The following is an 18,135-nucleotide window of genomic DNA, read 5'->3' on the forward strand; positions in this document are numbered from 1 at the left end:
GAGTAGTACATAAAAACATAACACGTACCAAAATAAGACATTTCGCGTTACCACCAGGGGGCGCTGTGATTGTAAGTCACAATTTCTGCACCCATGTCTTCTGGTGGCGACTCTTGTCGAATGTGTCTAGTTTGGACTCAATTGGACAAAATATGTCTGAAATATGGAAGCTTGTGTTTTGATGGCGTTTCATCAAACTTTAACGCCACACCACGGTCAGACGGTTTTGCTAAAACGTAATCCTTCAATAACTTTAGATCTCCAATTTGTTGTGATGACGATCGTCTAAATTTGAAGTTGATCTGATGAAAGCTGTACGACAAGTACATCAAAGAAAAAATATGGAATATGACCAAAATGGCCACTAAAGTCAAACTGGCGGGCTTCCTGTTGCGTTATTCATAATGCACTGATGGACTTTTTTGTGCATCTAGTCATGATACACAATAATCTTTGTTTTTTTTGAGGATCGGTGAATGCTAAATGAGGGGCTTTTCCGTAGGTGGCGCTCTTGAGCCATTTTGCCACGCCCTTTTCAAAATACTCCAGAATACGTAAACTTGCACACATTTGTAATTTACTGTACACTTTAGAAACTTTTTGAGCACGTTAAAGCCCTCAAAAAGCCAATTCACTGAGCGAAGAAAAATAATAATAACTAGGGCTACGTTGTAGCACTAACGGGCCCGAGCACAGGCAATTTCAAGTCTGTTGCGGTCGGGGAAGAGAGAACGTTCGATGACCAAGCGCTCGTCTCCACATTGCCTGCGTTTGCCCTGTGCGGCAAGGAAGATCGCTCCACTTCTTCTGGCCAGCCGCTGGTGCTGAACTAGAGGTAAGTAACCTTGAAACTATCCAACATAACCTATTGCTTTATCTATCATCATATGCTTACATGCCTCAAGTTTTTTGTAATATGTAATTGTTATAAAAGTTACCGTTTATTTATCACGTCTAATGAACAGATTGAAGCAATGTTTTGGTTGTGACATTATTTTTTTAATGAGTTACTATCAATACGCTACACGTGTACGTTTCATGTGATAGTAACTGTTTCACCAATATTCTGATACAGGATGGTATATCCGCCATTACTATTTTCACATTGTTTATTTAGTCTGTCATGGAGTTGTAGAGTGAATTAGACAGTAGTGATAACATTATAATGTCCACACATCAGTGTTGTAAACACTTCTCCAATTAATTATATAATTATGTTTTCACACTGAGGGAAGTGGAGAGACTTGATGTGGACTGTTATCAACAGCTCTGTGGGAGATCATCACCTTGAATATTACAGATGAGGTAGAAAGACATTTTATCTATGTGTACAATGTTGTATTTCTTTGTCACGTTTTATCAAAAGCGATTTAAAGTATGTGCATTTAACCATTAGGATACAAACCCAGACCCTAGTACATCGGTTCTAGCTGAAATAAGTAGTGCTTCATAAACAACACAAAACATTCATAACAGTACGCTTCTGCTCCTCATTAATGCAGCTCCTGATGTCCCCAGCAGCAACATGGTGGAGATCTGCAGCTTCATGCTGGTCAACTGGAAGACAACTGATTAAGATTAAAAGATTAAGATTAAAATCCATTTATTCATCCCAAACACATGCACAGACATGCAAAGGCACACTCATGCAGGTAGGGAAATTTAATCGCTGCTTTTTACCCATCTGGTGCAGGACACACAGAGCAGTGAGCGACCATGTACGGCGCTCGGGGGAGCAGATGTTGGGGGAGTGAGGTGCCTTGCTCATGGGCACTAGAGAGGGTAGGGAGACTCTTGGATTTTTGGACAGATCAATCCAGGTTCGACTTTTGTTGTCTCTCCATGGAGTCGAACCAAAGACGAACCAGAGACCTTCTCTGCCCATAGTCCAAGTTTCTGCCACTCGACCACCGCCTCTCCTCATGCATCATCAAACTAGTAATCTACACATCACTCCATGCGTTGCTCCCTTAACTACAGATGGCCTGCGAATGTCATGGAGTTTTACAGTGAATTAGACAGTTTAGGTATGATTTTAATCTCCACACATCAGTGTTGTAAACAGTTCTCAAATTAATTATAGAATTATGTTTTCACACTGAGAGAAGTGGAAATACTTGATTTGGACTGTTATCAATAGGTCTGTGGGAGATTATCACCTTGAATAGTACTGATGAGGTAGAAAGACATTTTATGTATTTGTACAATGTTGTATTTCTTTCAGCACTTTTATCAGAAGGGACTTAAAATATGTACATTTCACCATGAGGATATAAACCAAGACCACAGTACAACAGTTCTATCTGAAATCTGTTGTGCTTTATACACAACACAAAACATTCTTTAACAGTGCGTTTTTTCTCTTCATAGATGAAGAACTGCAGCACCTGATGTCCTCAGCAGCAACATGGTGGAGATCTGATTTGATACACTTTAGATAAGAACCCAGTGTTTTATATTTCTGCTTTGCCATAAGAGACAGAACATGGTCATCACAGCTGTGTCCTTCAGGCTCGTCTGTCCCTAATAAAATGATAGGAAACATGAAAGTGATCGTCATTATTGTAGAGGAAGAGTTACATATGAACAAAGTGTGTAATCTTATTTTCTGTGGATATTCAACTGTGTATTTGAATATGCTTTTGGATTAAAACGTGCACTACCATGACAATGAATGTTTTTAATGGAGCTATTTCACATTAAAAGTATTGCATTATAATTTAATACATTATGTATTATGTGCAATACTTTGATTGTTTTTAAGTAATGAAATCAGGTCTGTACCTGGAGTCAGTGTTCAGTCTGGTTGGATTCAAGTTGTGTGTCAAGTTGGACCTTCTAGAGGAACATGAAACCAATACACAGATATGTAAAGTCATACATGGGCCAGGTTAAGTAATTAACAGACTTTTAAATGGTAAAAATAAAATATTAGTTCAAAGTTAATCAGAGCATAATCATTTCAGATTAGGAAATAGGTAGTGCATATAAACCCACAACTCTGTATGACACTGTCTGTTCTAGTAAAGTTACAAGGCTATGACTTACTCATATTTAACAAAAGAATTCAGTGAAGTCTGTCTGAGATTAACGATTTAAATACTGAAGGTGGGAGACACGGTTATTTTTCACTGTAACACATGACAGGACATCAACACCGTGACTCTGAATAAAGAGCCTTAAAAGACGTAGTGCTCCTTTGAACAGCTGCTCTTACAATGTGTAGCAAGTGCTAAATCTCCATTAGTATAATAGTAACAAAAATCACCCTTTACATAATTGAACATATATTTTCCATGTGAACCCCTTTAACACAGTTCAATTCAGGAGCAAAATATAATTTATACAGTATTTATTAGAGCTAGTATTAGTAAACAGATCAAACAAATGCAGTACAACACATCACACATCCACAGTGTCTCTTTTGCTTATCATCACAGTCAGTCAGAAGTGTCCGTTTAACTTACGTAGCAGTTGAGAGATGCTTCGTTGGAGGTAGCAGGAGCTAGCTCATAGCCAGTGCTGCTGTTGAGAGCGGCAGAGTTCACACAGGAAAAGACACGACGGACGGGGGAAAAAAGCTTTGAGTCCCACACTCTAACCTGCTGAGCGAACAACGTCCACAGTGACTCCGCCGCCGCGCTCTTATCCAGACTCGCCAACCGTTCTCCGGTTCTTCGTGATACACAGCTCCGCAGCTTGTGACGACGTAACTCATGAGGCGTTCACTTGCAGCTGTGTTAAATGCAGCTTCGTTTGTCATGGCGAGTTGAAGAAGTCTGCTGCAAAGCTATGAATAATCCGCATGATGAAAACTCACAGCAATGTTATGCCTACATTATCAATATATTGAGACCCATGTGACACAGTTTGACATGGTTTAGCAAAGTGAATGAGGAGAAATACATCCAAGTGTGAGACGTAACAAACCGAAAGCGGTCTCATGCTGCGTTCAGGGTAACTCTGTTAAAATGGGTTTCATAGGTCATGATGAGCTGATGAACTTTGATGCCACGCCATTAACAATCTGCATGATGAAAAGTCACAATAATGTTATGCCTACATTATCAATATCTTGAGACCAATTTGACACAGTTTGACATGGTTTAGTAAAGTGGCTGGAGGGAAATACATCAAAGAGTAAGATGACCAAAACAAGACATTTCCTGATGCCACCAGGGGGCGCTTTCCTTTTAAGTCATGATTTCTAGGTAGATGTCTTCCGGTCGCGACTCTTGTCTTATATGTGTAGTTTGGAGTCGATTGGACAAAATATGTCTAAGTTACAGAAGCTCGCTTATATTGGCGTTTAGTCGAACTTTGAGACCTCACCACGGTCACACGGTATGATGAAAAGTTTAAATTCTGATAACTTTAGATCTTCATCTTGTTTTGTAGAGTCTCATCTAATTTTTAAGTTGATCTGATGAAAGCTGTCTGAGTAGTACATAAAAACATAACACGTACCAAAATAAGACATTTCGCGTTACCACCAGGGGGCGCTGTGATTGTAAGTCACAATTTCTGCACCCATGTCTTCTGGTGGCGACTCTTGTCGAATGTGTCTAGTTTGGACTCAATTGGACAAAATATGTCTGAAATATGGAAGCTTGTGTTTTGATGGCGTTTCATCAAACTTTAACGCCACACCACGGTCAGACGGTTTTGCTAAAACGTAATCCTTCAATAACTTTAGATCTCCAATTTGTTGTGATGACGATCGTCTAAATTTGAAGTTGATCTGATGAAAGCTGTACGACAAGTACATCAAAGAAAAAATATGGAATATGACCAAAATGGCCACTAAAGTCAAACTGGCGGGCTTCCTGTTGCGTTATTCATAATGCACTGATGGACTTTTTTGTGCATCTAGTCATGATACACAATAATCTTTGTTTTTTTTGAGGATCGGTGAATGCTAAATGAGGGGCTTTTCCGTAGGTGGCGCTCTTGAGCCATTTTGCCACGCCCTTTTCAAAATACTCCAGAATACGTAAACTTGCACACATTTGTAATTTACTGTACACTTTAGAAACTTTTTGAGCACGTTAAAGCCCTCAAAAAGCCAATTCACTGAGCGAAGAAAAATAATAATAACTAGGGCTACGTTGTAGCACTAACGGGCCCGAGCACAGGCAATTTCAAGTCTGTTGCGGTCGGGGAAGAGAGAACGTTCGATGACCAAGCGCTCGTCTCCACATTGCCTGCGTTTGCCCTGTGCGGCAAGGAAGATCGCTCCACTTCTTCTGGCCAGCCGCTGGTGCTGAACTAGAGGTAAGTAACCTTGAAACTATCCAACATAACATATTGCTTTATCTATCATCATATGCTTACATGCCTCAAGTTTTTTGTAATATGTAATTGTTATAAAAGTTACCGTTTATTTATCACGTCTAATGAACAGATTGAAGCAAGATAACTCGACAGTCTTGTTTTGGTTGTGACATTATTTTTTTTAATGAGTTACTATCAATACGCTACACGTGTACGTTTCATGTGATAGTAACTGTTTCACCAATATTCTGATACAGGATGGTATATCCGCCATTACTATTTTCACATCGTTTATTTAGTCTGTCATGGAGTTGTAGAGTGAATTAGACAGTAGTGATAACATTATAATGTCCACACATCAGTGTTGTAAACACTTCTCCAATTAATTATATAATTATGTTTTCACACTGAGGGAAGTGGAGAGACTTGATGTGGACTGTTATCAACAGCTCTGTGGGAGATCATCACCTTGAATATTACAGATGAGGTAGAAAGACATTTTATCTATGTGTACAATGTTGTATTTCTTTGTCACGTTTTATCAAAAGCGATTTAAAGTATGTGCATTTAACCATTAGGATACAAACCCAGACCCTAGTACATCGGTTCTAGCTGAAATAAGTAGTGCTTCATAAACAACACAAAACATTCATAACAGTACGCTTCTGCTCCTCATTAATGCAGCTCCTGATGTCCCCAGCAGCAACATGGTGGAGATCTGCAGCTTCATGCTGGTCAACTGGAAGACAACTGATTAAGATTAAAAGATTAAGATTAAAATCCATGTATTCATCCAAAACACATGCACAGACATGCAAAGGCACACTCATGCAGGTAGGGACATTTAATCGCTGCTTTTTACCCATCTGGTGCAGGACACACAGAGCAGTGAGCGACCATGTACGGCACTCGGGGGAGCAGATGTTGGGGGAGTGAGGTGCCTTGCTCATGGGCACTAGAGAGGGTAGGGAGACTCTTGGATTTTTGGACAGATCAATCCAGGTGCGACTTTTGTTGTCTCTCCATGGAGTCGAACCAAAGACGAACCAGAGACCTTCTCTGCCCATAGTCCAAGTTTCTGCCACTCGACCACCGCCTCTCCTCATGCATCATCAAACTAGTAATCTACACATCACTCCATGCGTTGCTCCCTTAACTACAGATGGCCTGCGAATGTCATGGAGTTTTACAGTGAATTAGACAGTTTAGGTATGATTTTAATCTCCACACATCAGTGTTGTAAACAGTTCTCAAATTAATTATAGAATTATGTTTTCACACTGAGAGAAGTGGAAAGACTTGATTTGGACTGTTATCAATAGGTCTGTGGGAGATTATCACCTTGAATAGTACTGATGAGGTAGAAAGACATTTTATGTATTTGTACAATGTTGTATTTCTTTCAGCACTTTTATCAGAAGGGACTTAAAATATGTACATTTCACCATGAGGATATAAACCAAGACCACAGTACAACAGTTCTATCTGAAATCTGTTGTGCTTTATACACAACACAAAACATTCTTTAACAGTGCGTTTTTTCTCTTCATAGATGAAGAACTGCAGCACCTGATGTCCTCAGCAGCAACATGGTGGAGATCTGATTTGATACACTTTAGATAAGAACCCAGTGTTTTATATTTCTGCTTTGCCATAAGAGACAGAACATGGTCATCACAGCTGTGTCCTTCAGGCTCGTCTGTCCCTAATAAAATGATAGGAAACATGAAAGTGATCGTCATTATTGTAGAGGAAGAGTTACATATGAACAAAGTGTGTAATCTTATTTTCTGTGGATATTCAACTGTGTATTTGAATATGCTTTTGGATTAAAACGTGCACTACCATGACAATGAATGTTTTTAATGGAGCTATTTCACATTAAAAGTATTGCATTATAATTTAATACATTATGTATTATGTGCAATACTTTGATTGTTTTTAAGTAATGAAATCAGGTCTGTACCTGGAGTCAGTGTTCAGTCTGGTTGGATTCAAGTTGTGTGTCAAGTTGGACCTTCTAGAGGAACATGAAACCAATACACAGATATGTAAAGTCATACATGGGCCAGGTTAAGTAATTAACAGACTTTTAAATGGTAAAAATAAAATATTAGTTCAAAGTTAATCAGAGCATAATCATTTCAGATTAGGAAATAGGTAGTGCATATAAACCCACAACTCTGTATGACACTGTCTGTTCTAGTAAAGTTACAAGGCTATGACTTACTCATATTTAACAAAAGAATTCAGTGAAGTCTGTCTGAGATTAACGATTTAAATACTGAAGGTGGGAGACACGGTTATTTTTCACTGTAACACGTGACAGGACATCAACACCGTGACTCTGAATAAAGAGCCTTAAAAGACGTAGTGCTCCTTTGAACAGCTGCTCTTACAATGTGTAGCAAGTGCTAAATCTCCATTAGTATAATAGTAACAAAAATCACCCTTTACATAATTGAACATATATTTTCCATGTGAACCCCTTTAACACAGTTCAATTCAGGAGCAAAATATAATTTATACAGTATTTATTAGAGCTAGTATTAGTAAACAGATCAAACAAATGCAGTACAACACATCACACATCCACAGTGTCTCTTTTGCTTATCATCACAGTCAGTCAGAAGTGTCCGTTTAACTTACGTAGCAGTTGAGAGATGCTTCGTTGGAGGTAGCAGGAGCTAGCTCATAGCCAGTGCTGCTGTTGAGAGCGGCAGAGTTCACACAGGAAAAGACACGACGGACGGGGGAAAAAAGCTTTGAGTCCCACACTCTAACCTGCTGAGCGAACAACGTCCACAGTGACTCCGCCGCCGTCCTCTCATCCAGACTCGCCAACCGTTCTCCGGTTCTTCGTGATACACAGCTCCGCAGCTTGTGACGACGTAACTCATGAGGCGTTCACTTGCAGCTGTGTTAAATGCAGCTTCGTTTGTCATGGCGAGTTGAAGAAGTCTGCTGCAAAGCTATGAATAATCCGCATGATGAAAACTCACAGCAATGTTATGCCTACATTATCAATATATTGAGACCCATGTGACACAGTTTGACATGGTTTAGCAAAGTGAATGAGGAGAAATACATCCAAGTGTGAGACGTAACAAACCGAAAGCGGTCTCATGCTGCGTTCAGGGTAACTCTGTTAAAATGGGTTTCATAGGTCATGATGAGCTGATGAACTTTGATGCCACGCCATTAACAATCTGCATGATGAAAAGTCACAATATTGTTATGCCTACATTATCAATATCTTGAGACCAATTTGACACAGTTTGACATGGTTTAGTAAAGTGGCTGGAGGGAAATACATCAAAGAGTAAGATGACCAAAACAAGACATTTCCTGATGCCACCAGGGGGCGCTTTCCTTTTAAGTCATGATTTCTAGGTAGATGTCTTCCGGTCGCGACTCTTGTCTTATATGTGTAGTTTGGAGTCGATTGGACAAAATATGTCTAAGTTACAGAAGCTCGCTTATATTGGCGTTTAGTCGAACTTTGAGACCTCACCACGGTCACACGGTATGATGAAAAGTTTAAATTCTGATAACTTTAGATCTTCATCTTGTTTTGTAGAGTCTCATCTAATTTTTAAGTTGATCTGATGAAAGCTGTCTGAGTAGTACATAAAAACATAACACGTACCAAAATAAGACATTTCGCGTTACCACCAGGGGGCGCTGTGATTGTAAGTCACAATTTCTGCACCCATGTCTTCTGGTGGCGACTCTTGTCGAATGTGTCTAGTTTGGACTCAATTGGACAAAATATGTCTGAAATATGGAAGCTTGTGTTTTGATGGCGTTTCATCAAACTTTAACGCCACACCACGGTCAGACGGTTTTGCTAAAACGTAATCCTTCAATAACTTTAGATCTCCAATTTGTTGTGATGACGATCGTCTAAATTTGAAGTTGATCTGATGAAAGCTGTACGACAAGTACATCAAAGAAAAAATATGGAATATGACCAAAATGGCCACTAAAGTCAAACTGGCGGGCTTCCTGTTGCGTTATTCATAATGCACTGATGGACTTTTTTGTGCATCTAGTCATGATACACAATAATCTTTGTTTTTTTTGAGGATCGGTGAATGCTAAATGAGGGGCTTTTCCGTAGGTGGCGCTCTTGAGCCATTTTGCCACGCCCTTTTCAAAATACTCCAGAATACGTAATTTTACGCCGCCTTCGAATTTACTGCAAACTCCTACAACTTTTTGAGCACATTAAAGCCCTCAAAAAGCCAATTCATTTAAGCTAAGAAAAATAATAATAATAATAATAATAATCATTTCAATTTCAATAGGGCCTCCCACCGATTTCGGTGCTCGGGCCCTAATAATAATCTTTTCAATTTCAATAGGTCCTCTCACCGATTTCGGTGCTCGGGCCCTAAAGGTCCTCTCACCGATTTCGGTGCTCGGGCCCTAATAATAATAATAATAATAATAATAATAATAAAAATCCTTACAGATTCAATAGGGCCTCTCACCATTCGGTGCTCGGGCCCTAATAATAATAATAATAAAAATCCTTACAGATTCAATAGGGCCTCTCACCATTCGGTGCTCGGGCCCTAACTAGGGCTACGTTGTAGCACTTGCGGGCCCGAGCACCCGCACGTTGAAGCCTGTTGCGGTCGGTGGAGAGAGCGATCGATGACCAAGCGCACATCATCGATCGAGCATGCACTTCTCCACGTTGCATGCGTTTTGCGCTCTGCGGCAGTAGGTTTGCCAGTAGGTGGCGCCATCACTATTATTACGCACAGACATATAGATCTGTTCAAGTAGGCGCTCTGATGTAGCGTGAGAAATTTTGTGTCAATTGGACAATGTTAAACACAACTTAATTTTCACACTGATCAGTAGGTGGCGCTATGACCCTGAACTAATATTTATATGTGGAGCTGTTCAGATCAGTATTGTGATCATAGGTCAGTAGTTTGGAGCCGGTTGGATAATGCAGAGTGGATTAACAAAGTACTTCCTGTTTCCTGGCGAATCAGTAGGTGGCGCTATGACACTGAGGAAATATTGACACATAGAGCTGTTCAGGCTTGGACTCTGACCATGTGACAGAAGTTTTGTAGTGATAGGACAATGCACAGTGGAGTTATGATAACATCTTGTCCTTTGGCGAAGGAAAATCCTTCGCCGCACATCAATGTTTACACGGTTTGAGGAAACTTCACAATTCTGACCATGATCTAATGACTTGACTGATCTGATTTGAGCTGTATATTGTAAATCAGCCAGGAGCAGTTCATCAAAGTATAAAACATGTCACTTCCTGTAGCCACCAGGGGGCGCTGTAATTTCAAGTCATAATTTCTGTGTAGATGTCATCAGGATGGCACCCTTGTCTTACATGTCTAGTTTGGACTCGATTGGACAATGTATGTCCGAGATACAGAACCTCGTGTTTTGATGGCGTTTAATCAAACTCAAGACGCCACGCCACGGTCACACGGTGTGACGAAAGGTCAATCTCTTAATCACTTTTTATCTCCATCTTGTTGTGATGGCACTGATCTTAATTTGAAGTTAATCTGATGAAAGCCCTGGGACAAGTGCATCAAGTAAAAATGTGGAATATGGGAAAAAAATGGCCACTTAATCCAAAATGGCGGCCTCCCTGTTTGGTCAAGCATACCTATCCAAGATATTTTTTTGTTTGTTATGAAACGACACATGTCCCGATAGATTTGTATAAATGTCGGCCATCGTAGTGCCGGGGTTGCCCTATAGGGGGCGCTGGTCAGTTTTTTTGCCACGCCCATTTCTTAAAACCATATGAATATCTTCAGGGGGGGGCTGTTGTTACACACATGTAGTTTGAGAGAGATAGAATCATGAACACTGAAGTTACAGCAATTTCGTGTTTCACGGCGAGTTGATGAACTTTAATGCCACGCCATTCATATGGCGCTTGACGAAAAGTCACGGTAATCTTATGTCTTCATTGTCAATGTCTTGGGACCCATTTGATACAGTTTGACATGGTTGAGGTCAGTGGATGAGGAGAAATTCATCCAAGTGTAAGACAAGCAAAAAACAAGACATTTCCTGTTGCCACCAGGGGGCGCTGCGGTTTTAAGTCATCATTTATGCATAGATGTCATCAGGCGGGGACTATTGTCTTACATGTCTAGTTTGGACTTGATTGGAACATGTATGTCCGAGATACAGATGCCCGTGTTTTGATGGCGTGTAACCAATTTTTAACGCCATGCCACGGTCACACGGTGTGATAAAAAAAAAATCCCTCAATCATTTTTTATCTCCATCTTGTTGTGATGACACTCATCTGAATTTGAAGTTGATCTGATGAAAGCCCTGGGACAAGTACGTAAAAGTAAAAATGTGGGATATTGCCAAAATGGCCACTAAAAGCAAAATGGCGGACTTCCTGTTGCGTTTTTCATAATGCTCCATGAGACTTTTTTTCATGACTGGTCACGATACACCTATATCCAGATTTTGATGAAAATCCGTTATGTGGAAACCTAGGGGCTGGTTCCAGGGGGCGCTGTAGAGCCATTTTGCCACGCCCAATTCCAATTACTCCAGAATACTAAAATATCCGCAGACCTTGAATTTCCTGCAAAGTTTCATAACTTTTTGAGCATGTCTAGACCCTGAAAAAGCCCCCCAAAGGGAAATAATAATAACTAGGGCTACGTTGTAGCACTTGCGGGCCCGAGCACCCGCACGTTGAAGCCTGTTGCGGTCGGTGGAGAGAGCGATCGATGACCAAGCGCACATCATCGATCGAGCATGCACTTCTCCACGTTGCATGCGTTTTGCGCTCTGCGGCAGTAGGTTTGCCAGTAGGTGGCGCCATCACTATTATTACGCACAGACATATATATCTGTTCATGTAGGCGCTCTGATGTAGCGTGAGCAATTTTGTGTCGATTGGACAATGTTAACACAACTAAATTTTCACACTGATCAGTAGGTGGCGCTATGACCCTGAACTAATATTCATATGTGGAGCTGTTCAGATCAGTATTGTGATCATAGGTCAGTAGTTTGGAGCCGGTTGGATAATGCAGAGTGGATTAACAAAGTACTTCCTGTTTCCTGGTGAATCAGTAGGTGGCGCTATGACACTGAGGAAATATTGACACATAGAGCTGTTCAGGCTTGTACTCTTATCATGTGACAGAAGTTTGGTAGTGATAGGACAATGCACAGTGGAGTTATGATAACATCGTGTCCTTTGGCGAAGGAAAATCCTTCGCCGCACATCAATGTTTACACGGTTTGAGGAAACTTCACAATTCTGACCATGATCTAATGACTTGACTGATCTGATTTGAGCTGTATATTGTAAATCAGCCAGGAGCAGTTCATCAAAGTATAAAACATTTCACTTCCTGTAGCCACCAGGGGGCGCTGTAATTTCAAGTCATAATTTCTGTGTAGATGTCATCAGGATGGCACCCTTGTCTTACATGTCTAGTTTGGACTCGATTGGACAATGTATGTCCGAGATACAGAACCTCGTGTTTTGATGGCGTTTAATCAAACTCAAGACGCCACGCCACGGTCACACGGTGTGACGAAAGGTCAATCTCTTAATCACTTTTTATCTCCATCTTGTTGTGATGGCACTGATCTTAATTTGAAGTTAATCTGATGAAAGCCCTGGGACAAGTGCATCAAGTAAAAATGTGGAATATGGGAAAAAAATGGCCACTTAATCCAAAATGGCGGCCTCCCTGTTTGGTCAAGCATACCTATCCAAGATATTTTTTTGTTTGTTATGAAACGACACATGTCCCGATAGATTTGTATAAATGTCGGCCATCGTAGTGCCGGGGTTGCCCTATAGGGGGCGCTGGTCAGTTTTTTTGCCACGCCCATTTCTTAAAACCATATGAATATCTTCAGGGGGGGGCTGTTGTTACACACATGTAGTTTGAGAGAGATAGAATCATGAACACTGAAGTTACAGCAATTTCGTGTTTCACGGCGAGTTGATGAACTTTAATGCCACGCCATTCATATGGCGTTTGACGAAAAGTCACGGTAATCTTATGTCTTCATTGTCAATGTCTTGGGACCCATTGGATACAGTTTGACATGGTTGAGGTCAGTGGATGAGGAGAAATTCATCCAAGTGTAAGACAAGCAAAAAACAAGACATTTCCTGTTGCCACCAGGGGGCGCTGCGGTTTTAAGTCATCATTTATGCATAGATGTCATCAGGCGGGGACTATTGTCTTACATGTCTAGTTTGGACTTGATTGGAACATGTACGTCCGAGATACAGATGCCCGTGTTTTGATGGCGTGTAACCAATTTTTAACGCCATGCCACGGTCACACGGTGTGATAAAAAAAAAATCCCTCAATCATTTTTTATCTCCATCTTGTTGTGATGACACTCATCTGAATTTGAAGTTGATCTGATGAAAGCCCTGGGACAAGTACGTAAAAGTAAAAATGTGGGATATTGCCAAAATGGCCACTAAAAGCAAAATGGCGGACTTCCTGTTGCGTTTTTCATAATGCTCCATGAGACTTTTTTTCATGACTGGTCACGATACACCTATATCCAGATTTTGATGAAAATCCGTTATGTGGAAACCTAGGGGCTGGTTCCAGGGGGCGCTGTAGAGCCATTTTGCCACGCCCAATTCCAATTACTCCAGAATACTAAAATATCCGCAGACCTTGAATTTCCTGCAAAGTTTCATAACTTTTTGAGCATGTCTAGACCCTGAAAAAGACCCCCAAAGGGAAATAATAATAATAATAATAATAATAATAATAATAATAATAATAATAATAATAATAAAAATCCTTACAGATTCAATAGGGCCTCTCACCATTCGGTGCTCGGGCCCTAATAACTAGGGCTACGTTGTAGCACTAACGGGCCCGAGCACAGGCAATTTCAAGTCTGTTGCGGTCGGGGAAGAGAGAACGTTCGATGACCAAGCGCTCGTCTCCACATTGCCTGCGTTTGCCCTGTGCGGCAAGGAAGATCGCTCCACTTCTTCTGGCCAGCCGCTGGTGCTGAACTAGAGGTAAGTAACCTTCAAACTATCCAACATAACCTATTGCTTTATCTATCATCATATGCTTACATGCCTCAAGTTTTTTGTAATATGTAATTGTTATAAAAGTTACCGTTTATTTATCACGTCTAATGAACAGATTGAAGCAAGATAACTCGACAGTCTTGTTTTGGTTGTGACATTATTTTTTTTAATGAGTTACTATCAATACGCTACACGTGTACGTTTCATGTGATAGTAACTGTTTCACCAATATTCTGATACAGGATGGTATATCCGCCATTACTATTTTCACATCGTTTATTTAGTCTGTCATGGAGTTGTAGAGTGAATTAGACAGTAGTGATAACATTATAATGTCCACACATCAGTGTTGTAAACACTTCCCCAATTAATTATATAATTATGTTTTCACACTGAGGGAAGTGGAGAGACTTGATGTGGACTGTTATCAACAGCTCTGTGGGAGATCATCACCTTGAATATTACAGATGAGGTAGAAAGACATTTTATCTATTTGTACAATGTTGTATTTCTTTGTCACGTTTTATCAAAAGCGATTTAAAGTATGTGCATTTAACCATTAGGATACAAACCCAGACCCTAGTACATCGGTTCTAGCTGAAATAAGTAGTGCTTCATAAACAACACAAAACATTCATAACAGTACGCTTCTGCTCCTCATTAATGCAGCTCCTGATGTCCCCAGCAGCAACATGGTGGAGATCTGCAGCTTCATGCTGGTCAACTGGAAGACAACTGATTAAGATTAAAAGATTAAGATTAAAATCCATTTATTCATCCCAAACACATGCACAGACATGCAAAGGCACACTCATGCAGGTAGGGAAATTTAATCGCTGCTTTTTACCCATCTGGTGCAGGACACACAGAGCAGTGAGCGACCATGTACGGCGCTCGGGGGAGCAGATGTTGGGGGAGTGAGGTGCCTTGCTCATGGGCACTAGAGAGGGTAGGGAGACTCTTGGATTTTTGGACAGATCAATCCAGGTTCGACTTTTGTTGTCTCTCCATGGAGTCGAACCAAAGACGAACCAGAGACCTTCTCTGCCCATAGTCCAAGTTTCTGCCACTCGACCACCGCCTCTCCTCATGCATCATCAAACTAGTAATCTACACATCACTCCATGCGTTGCTCCCTTAACTACAGATGGCCTGCGAATGTCATGGAGTTTTACAGTGAATTAGACAGTTTAGGTATGATTTTAATCTCCACACATCAGTGTTGTAAACAGTTCTCAAATTAATTATAGAATTATGTTTTCACACTGAGAGAAGTGGAAAGACTTGATTTGGACTGTTATCAATAGGTCTGTGGGAGATTATCACCTTGAATAGTACTGATGAGGTAGAAAGACATTTTATGTATTTGTACAATGTTGTATTTCTTTCAGCACTTTTATCAGAAGGGACTTAAAATATGTACATTTCACCATGAGGATATAAACCAAGACCACAGTACAACAGTTCTATCTGAAATCTGTTGTGCTTTATACACAACACAAAACATTCTTTAACAGTGCGTTTTTTCTCTTCATAGATGAAGAACTGCAGCACCTGATGTCCTCAGCAGCAACATGGTGGAGATCTGATTTGATACACTTTAGATAAGAACCCAGTGTTTTATATTTCTGCTTTGCCATAAGAGACAGAACATGGTCATCACAGCTGTGTCCTTCAGGCTCGTCTGTCCCTAATAAAATGATAGGAAACATGAAAGTGATCGTCATTATTGTAGAGGAAGAGTTACATATGAACAAAGTGTGTAATCTTATTTTCTGTGGATATTCAACTGTGTATTTGAATATGCTTTTGGATTAAAACGTGCACTACCATGACAATGAATGTTTTTAATGGAGCTATTTCACATTAAAAGTATTGCATTATAATTTAATACATTATGTATTATGTGCAATACTTTGATTGTTTTTAAGTAATGAAATCAGGTCTGTACCTGGAGTCAGTGTTCAGTCTGGTTGGATTCAAGTTGTGTGTCAAGTTGGACCTTCTAGAGGAACATGAAACCAATACACAGATATGTAAAGTCATACATGGGCCAGGTTAAGTAATTAACAGACTTTTAAATGGTAAAAATAAAATATTAGTTCAAAGTTAATCAGAGCATAATCATTTCAGATTAGGAAATAGGTAGTGCATATAAGCCCACAACTCTGTATGACACTGTCTGTTGTAGTAAAGGTACAAGGCTATGACTTACTCATATTTAACAAAAGAATTCAGTGAAGTCTGTCTGAGATTAACGATTTAAATACTGAAGGTGGGAGACACGGTTATTTTTCACTGTAACACGTGACAGGACATCAACACCGTGACTCTGAATAAAGAGCCTTAAAAGACGTAGTGCTCCTTTGAACAGCTGCTCTTACAATGTGTAGCAAGTGCTAAATCTCCATTAGTATAATAGTAACAAAAATCACCCTTTACATAATTGAACATATATTTTCCATGTGAACCCCTTTAACACAGTTCAATTCAGGAGCAAAATATAATTTATACAGTATTTATTAGAGCTAGTATTAGTAAACAGATCAAACAAATGCAGTACAACACATCACACATCCACAGTGTCTCTTTTGCTTATCATCACAGTCAGTCAGAAGTGTCCGTTTAACTTACGTAGCAGTTGAGAGATGCTTCGTCGGAGCTAGCAGGAGCTAGCTCATAGCCAGTGCTGCTGTTGAGAGCGGCAGAGTTCACACAGGAAAAGACACAACGGGAGAGGGGACAAAAACCTTTGAGTCCCACACTCTAACCTGCTGAGCGAACAACGTCCACAGTTACTCCGCCGCCGTCCTCTCATCCAGACTCGCCAACCGTTCTCCGGTTCTTCGTGATACACAGCTCCGCAGCTTGTGACGACGTAACTCATGAGGCGTTCACTTGCAGCTGTGTTAAATGCAGCTTCGTTTGTCATGGCGAGTTGAAGAAGTCTGCTGCAAAGCTATGAATAATCCGCATGATGAAAACTCACAGCAATGTTATGCCTACATTATCAATATATTGAGACCCATGTGACACAGTTTGACATGGTTTAGCAAAGTGAATGAGGAGAAATACATCCAAGTGTGAGACGTAACAAACCGAAAGCGGTCTCATGCTGCGTTCAGGGTAACTCTGTTAAAATGGGTTTCATAGGTCATGGTGAGCTGATGAACTTTGATGCCACGCCATTAACAATCTGCATGATGAAAAGTCACAATAATGTTATGCCTACATTATCAATATCTTGAGACCAATTTGACACAGTTTGACATGGTTTAGTAAAGTGGCTGGAGGGAAATACATCAAAGAGTAAGATGACCAAAACAAGACATTTCCTGATGCCACCAGGGGGCGCTTTCCTTTTAAGTCATGATTTCTAGGTAGATGTCTTCCGGTCGCGACTCTTGTCTTATATGTGTAGTTTGGAGTCGATTGGACAAAATATGTCTAAGTTACAGAAGCTCGCTTATATTGGCGTTTAGTCGAACTTTGAGACCTCACCACGGTCACACGGTATGATGAAAAGTTTAAATTCTGATAACTTTAGATCTTCATCTTGTTTTGTAGAGTCTCATCTAATTTTTAAGTTGATCTGATGAAAGCTGTCTGAGTAGTACATAAAAACATAACACGTACCAAAATAAGACATTTCGCGTTACCACCAGGGGGCGCTGTGATTGTAAGTCACAATTTCTGCACCCATGTCTTCTGGTGGCGACTCTTGTCGAATGTGTCTAGTTTGGACTCAATTGGACAAAATATGTCTGAAATATGGAAGCTTGTGTTTTGATGGCGTTTCA

The 18,135-nt window shown here is 40.3% G+C and overlaps 1 long non-coding RNA gene across 1 annotated transcript in view; it reads right to left on the reverse strand.

The window, feature by feature from the left end:
- Nucleotides 1-18,135, reverse strand: part of LOC133958819 (uncharacterized) — a 137,263-nt gene that overhangs the window by 70,776 nt on the left and 48,352 nt on the right. The window lies entirely within an intron of this gene.

The sequence above is a fragment of the Platichthys flesus genome, chromosome 1, assembly GCF_949316205.1.
Source record: "Platichthys flesus chromosome 1, fPlaFle2.1, whole genome shotgun sequence".
In the NCBI taxonomy this organism is placed as follows: domain Eukaryota; kingdom Metazoa; phylum Chordata; class Actinopteri; order Pleuronectiformes; family Pleuronectidae; genus Platichthys; species Platichthys flesus.